Here is a 6,025-nt window from a genome sequence, read left to right on the forward strand (position 1 = left end):
TTTCTAACTGTTTAGAAAGAATTTCTACTTTCTTAACAGCTTCTTCTAGTTCACTCTCAACAGTCAAGCATTTAATTTTAATCTTTTCAAGCTCAATTACCTGATTCTCTAACACAGCATTCCTATCACTTAAAAACAAATTATTCTCTTTGATTCTTGTGTTTTCTTTAGCTAGTGATTTAAGGGAAACACGCAAATAATATAATTCATTGGGCATATCATTTATGGCTTCATTGCATTCAATCTTAGAAAGCTGAGAGAGATCAGTAGTAATTACCTGGATGCTTGATGAACTAGTTTCATTTTCATCAGAATTAGCCATCAGGGCTAGGTTGACATATTCCATATCATCATCTTCATTGGCTCCATCTGCTGCCCAATCATCTTGAGTCAGAAAAGCTCTTTCCTTTTGTTTGAGCAAATCGAAATATTTCTTTTTGTAATCAACTTGCTCAAATTTCTTCTTATCAGAGGATGGTTTTCTGCACTCATTTGCAAAGTGTCCACTTAAGCCACAGTTATAACATTTAAACTTAGATTTGTCCACCATGTTCTTATTTGACTTAGTGAATTTTGCATTTTTCCTGAATTTCATCTTTGCAAACCTCCTGGACAGAAAAGCTAGATGTTCATCAACATCATCAGAGTCATCTTGATTGGAATTGTCTTCATCCTCAGCTACTTGCTCCTTTCCCTTGCTTGATTCTGATTTTCTTGTGCCAATTTTGAGATTTGGCATTGTCTTTTCCTCATTCCTGGCTTCAATCTTCTCATTGTCAGCTACAAGTGCAACTGATCCTCCTTTTCTTTTTCCCTTTTCCAACAGCTCATCTTACTCCATCTCAAGTTCATAGGTCTTGAAAATTCCATATAATCTTTCAAGTGTGAAGTCCTTATAATCTTGAGAATTTCTTAGAGAAACAGTCATAGGCTTCCATTCCTTTGGTAGAGACCTCAGAAATTTTAAATTGGAGTCCTTGACTTGGTACACTCTGCCATACAGCTTCAATCCATTCAACAGTTTCTGAAATCTGTTGAAGGTATCATTCAATAATTCTCCTTCTTCAAAATGAAAATATTCATACTGTTGAATGAGAAGCTGCATTTTGTTTTCTCTAACTTGCTCAGTACCTTCACAGATAAGTTGCACAGTATCCCAAATTTCCTTAGCAGTTTAGCTGTTAATGACATTGTCAAACACATCTTGATCTAGGCCATTGAATAGAATGTTCATGGCTTTCTTGTCCTTGTGAACCTCTTCAATATCTTCAACAGTCCATTCTGCTTTTGGCTTGGGAATAGACTGTCCAACAGCAACTGTTGCAGTAGCAGCTGTGGCCACCTTGTGAGGGATGTGAGGACCATTTTCAATGCAGTTGATGTAGCTTTCATCTTGAGAGAGAAGATGTAAATGCATCTTCACTTTCCAGTGATGATAGTTATCTCTTTCCAGGATTGGAATCTTTACACCAATATCCTTCTTACTCATGATGTTAGCAGAATAGATCTTTAAACTCTTTGTATGTTAAGAGCTTGCTCTGATACCAATTGTTATTCCTAGTGGACTAACAATGAGATTTACAGAAGGGGGGTTGAATGTAAATCTCAAAACTTTTTCAAGTTTTGAGCAGTTTCTAAGGCTAAGTGTTTTAATGAAAAAATGTGTGTGAATTGCTTGAAGCTAATACAGACAGATATATATTCAAACACAAATGTAAAGAACACAAAGAAAATCTGTGATTCAAAGAATTAAATCACAGCTGCGTCCTAGTACAAACTAGATGATTTTCTCTCTGGATTTTTCTAAACAGCTCTGGAAAATTCACCACCTAATTACTAGCTGCTACTTGGTTTATATATATCACCAGGTTTACAAGTGAAGACAAAACTGTAAAATACAATTAAAAGATTATTCACATGTTTCTTCTTCATTTCTCTATCCAATGCAATTTAGGTTTAGCTGTGAATCTTTGAATACTTCCTAGTTTGCACCAGAATGGAAATGCTGCATTTTCTTGATTCCTCCTAGAGGCTGCCACATTCCAGTTTATCTCTGTCAACCCATGTGCCTCTGTCAGCTTATGAATTATCACTATCAACTGCTATTGAACTAAGCATCTGTTGAAGCTTTCATCCGTTCATGACTTTATCCATTGAAGCTTTATCTGTTGATGCATTAGCAGTTGAAGCGTTATCCGTTGAAGCACTCATCTGTTGATGGATGTTATCCGTTGAAGCTTTAGAGACATCCGTTGAAGCTTTGTTTCTCATCCATTGAAGGCCTTTAATATCAGTTGATACTACTTCACTTATACAAAATTACAAGGCATGAAATATTTATAATTAGCCCTCCTATTTGCATATCCACTAGTAGTCAACATGACTGATAATTTCCCACAACATCTAAGAATTACAACTTAAATACAGAGAATGAAATGTGCTACAATACTAAACTTATTTCTAAGTAAAGCTACTCCTTCAACGGATAGCCAAAATGGCCTTATCCGTTGAGGCTACAAACACTAGATTTCTACTTAAGTGTTTTGTTTAACTTATCATCAACTTAATACACATATTCCTAACAATCTCCCCCTATTTATGTCTACTAGAACTGTAGGCATAAATTTGGGTTTAACTTAATGATAACAGAACACTTATCAAACATATGAACTGAAATAAAGTAGAAATTCAAAAGTGCTGCAAAAATGTGTATACTGAGATAGAATTGAAGAATTACATTGTTTCCAAGGGCGCTCCTTTAGCCTGAGTAGATTAATTTATTTTCCTTTATTCCCTTGTTTTCTTCCCTAGCCTCCTGTCATTCTCCTCTATTTGGAGTTGGAGTTGTCTTTAGAATTCAGCTTCATCTTCTTCATTGATGTCCAACTTAGATTGCATATCCTTGAGAGTTTCATTACTGGCAATCTTGAGCTGATCTTCAAGTCTGAAAAATCTTCTGACTCCTTTATTGTCTCTGAACTCTTTCAACCAATGAGGTGATTTATGAACTGTAATTCCTCTCTCTGGGATGAGTAATGTTCTAGGCAAGGCATTGGGCTCCCACCAAGTTTTCCTTATGCTAGAAATCTTGTTGAGAATCTCAGTTTTGGCAGTCTTGGTAAAGCCAGAATCATTTTTTATAGCTGAGTAGACTCTAACCAAGGTAGAATAGCCTTCATTCAGAATTCTGTAAAAAGGCCAAGTCCTTTCCCCACTTCCTTTATATTTGAACACTAGTCTTTCTGGAAGCTGTCTGTAGGCATCTATTCCCCTTACTTCCTCCAGCTCATCCAGATAGAGTTCAATGTTTGTAAATTCCTTTATGTCACAAATGTGAACATAATCATCCTTTGAGGCTTGTGGCTTAGGCTTAGGCTTCTGAGTGAATTTGATTGAGGTTAGAGAAGGTGTTGATTTGATTTTTCTTTTCTGTTTCTTTGATGGTGGAGAAGTGGTTAAGAAAGTGGGCAATTTGATGGTGTCCCAATCAATTGGTTCCTCCTTAGGAGTGATTGTTTCACCATGGATGTTTATGAAGGGGTTAGGCACAATGGGTTCAGGAATAGAAGGTAGTGGTTTGGATTTTGATTGGGTTTCTTCAGTTTCATCTACAATCTTCCTTTTTGCATTGGCCTTCTTTCTGTTCCCTTTCCACCATTCCTTTCTTTCCTTGCTTCTTTCTTCCACATCATCACTAAGCATGTCCCCCATACCTACATCTTCACCCTTGTCTTCAATTTCTTTCTTTTCTTCAGCTTGACTTGACTTTAGCTGTTTTTCAAGCTTTGCTTGTGCTCTTTTGTCAGCCTTTAGCTTTTTAGCTTCTTCCTTCAACCTTCTAGCTTCTTCCCTCTTCGCTATTGAGAATTTGGGATGTCCTTGTATCACACAGATACTCTTTCCCTCTCTAAAGATAACAGCCATGTTCATTCTTTCAACCACATCCTTGGTCTCCTTGTGCTTCATGATATTACCACCCAAAACCTTGTCTTCATCAGGCTTTGGAAGAGGAAAATCCACTCCTTTCAACTGAGCAAGGCTTATAGGGTTCTTTGTAGAGTCCTTATTGGATTTGTTGTTAGGCTTGAGAACCATAGGTTTCAGATTCTTGGAAGAAGTCTCTCCAACCTTATTCCTCCTTACTAGCTTGAGCTCCATAATGATTGGCTCCACCTTTGTGCTATGCTTCACAGATTGTGATTTTGAAGTTGTAGAACCAAAAATTTGCTGCATCCTTTCATTAATTCTCCACCTTTGCTCTTTGACTTTCATCTCAGCTGCTGCTATCTGGATTAGATCAATTCCATCAAGCTTTCCTTTGATTTGAAGTGTTGGAGAAGTGGTGATGGCAAGAACTAGCACTTTAGATATTTGAACTTTTGTTGATGGCTCTCCTTCCCCTTCCCCTTTATTCTCCCCCTTTTTGTTATCATCAAGGATAGGGGTCAAGCCTTGTGCTTTTGCCAGCTATAATAGTAGACTTGTCTGAGATTGTTGATTTTGAAGAATTGTGACCACAGAGTCTTCAATGACTTGAACTCTGTTTTCCAACTTGGCTAACCTCTTGTCAGCATCGGATTCTCTCCTCAATCTCAGCAACAAATCTTGCATTGTACCATAAGGCATGACTGAATCCAACTTCTCAGAATTGTAGGATTTCAGATCAGCAATATCCTTTTTGAGTTCATCCACACTCAAATTCTGTCTGATGTGCTGCAGCTGCAGGAGATGCAGAGAGTCTAGATGAGCTTGAAGAATAGCCTTGGTACCAGCATCTGAAGTGTCCTGAAGGGCCTTTTGAATAGCCATAACCTGCTTGACCAAAGCTACACCAAATTGTCCTGGTGTAGATTTCTTTGTCCATGCCCATTCAGGAATTAGGAACAGAACTTGGGCCTGCATCTCCCCCTAAGTTCATGCTCCCATCCAAAGAAATAGAGTCATCATCATTAGAATTTACTTCAAATTCTTCAGATGGCTCACCAGCTTGAGAAGGCATCGTATTAACAGCAGCTTTATCTCTTTGAAGAGATTCTTTGAAGAGATCCTGTTCATCTTGTCTATCTGTTGTTGTGTGATGAATGAAGAAAGCAAGGGTGAGCAACAAGCTCACCGAAATAATATGTATAATGATTAACAATATATGAGCACTCTCATAGTACTCATGAAAGTCTTGGTTAAGTAAAAAAATGAACCAAGTTTGATATCTTATCACGACCAAGTCACAAAATATTCAGTATATATGTATATATACTTTTCAAATCTTGGAAGTCCTCTTCCATGCATAATATACACAGAGTTCCAGTTTATAACTGTATAAAAATATCGTTGCAAGGTGATCTCATATATCTAACCTTGTCTCAACGTTTTTGTGAAAATCTTTGTCATGCATAAGATAATCATTAACCAGATATAAGTTGAAAAGATCAAGTTACAAGATACTCCAATATACTTAAATATTTTCCGGATACTACTTGAACTACCACCGTTCAAGGTATCATCAGTTTCAAAAGTTCATCACATAGATGAGACTACAAGAAAAGACTTGAATAGATTCAATCTTTGAAATATCATTATAAATAATGAAGTTACGTGATACTTCATTAAGTCCCGATATATATACACCTATATATATATCTCATACTTTCCTTGGAAACCTCTATTATGAAAAATATAAACAGAGTTATAATATCCAATGAATTTGGAAAGAAGAAAACCTTGGCATAAGCCTGATATCTTGCTGATCAGGCAAAGATACCAATAAGTAACCTTTTCTACTAGTAGATGGACGAATTCCCCACTGGTCATCACCCTGGCCGCATTAGGACCTATGCTGGACTGCCACTCAGCCACTTACGCATTGATGGACTCCCACTGAGCCACTTACACTTTCATGGACGCCCACTGAGCCCATGTTGCTTATGCCGACTCAAATAGATGGACTTACTTCCCGAACGTTGGGCAAGTAATCAAAATATTTTCTCAAAACAGCAACCTTGTTGCGAATATAAAATACACCACAGAG

The sequence above is a fragment of the Apium graveolens genome, chromosome 6 (assembly GCF_009905375.1).
Source record: "Apium graveolens cultivar Ventura chromosome 6, ASM990537v1, whole genome shotgun sequence".
NCBI classification, from domain to species: domain Eukaryota; kingdom Viridiplantae; phylum Streptophyta; class Magnoliopsida; order Apiales; family Apiaceae; genus Apium; species Apium graveolens.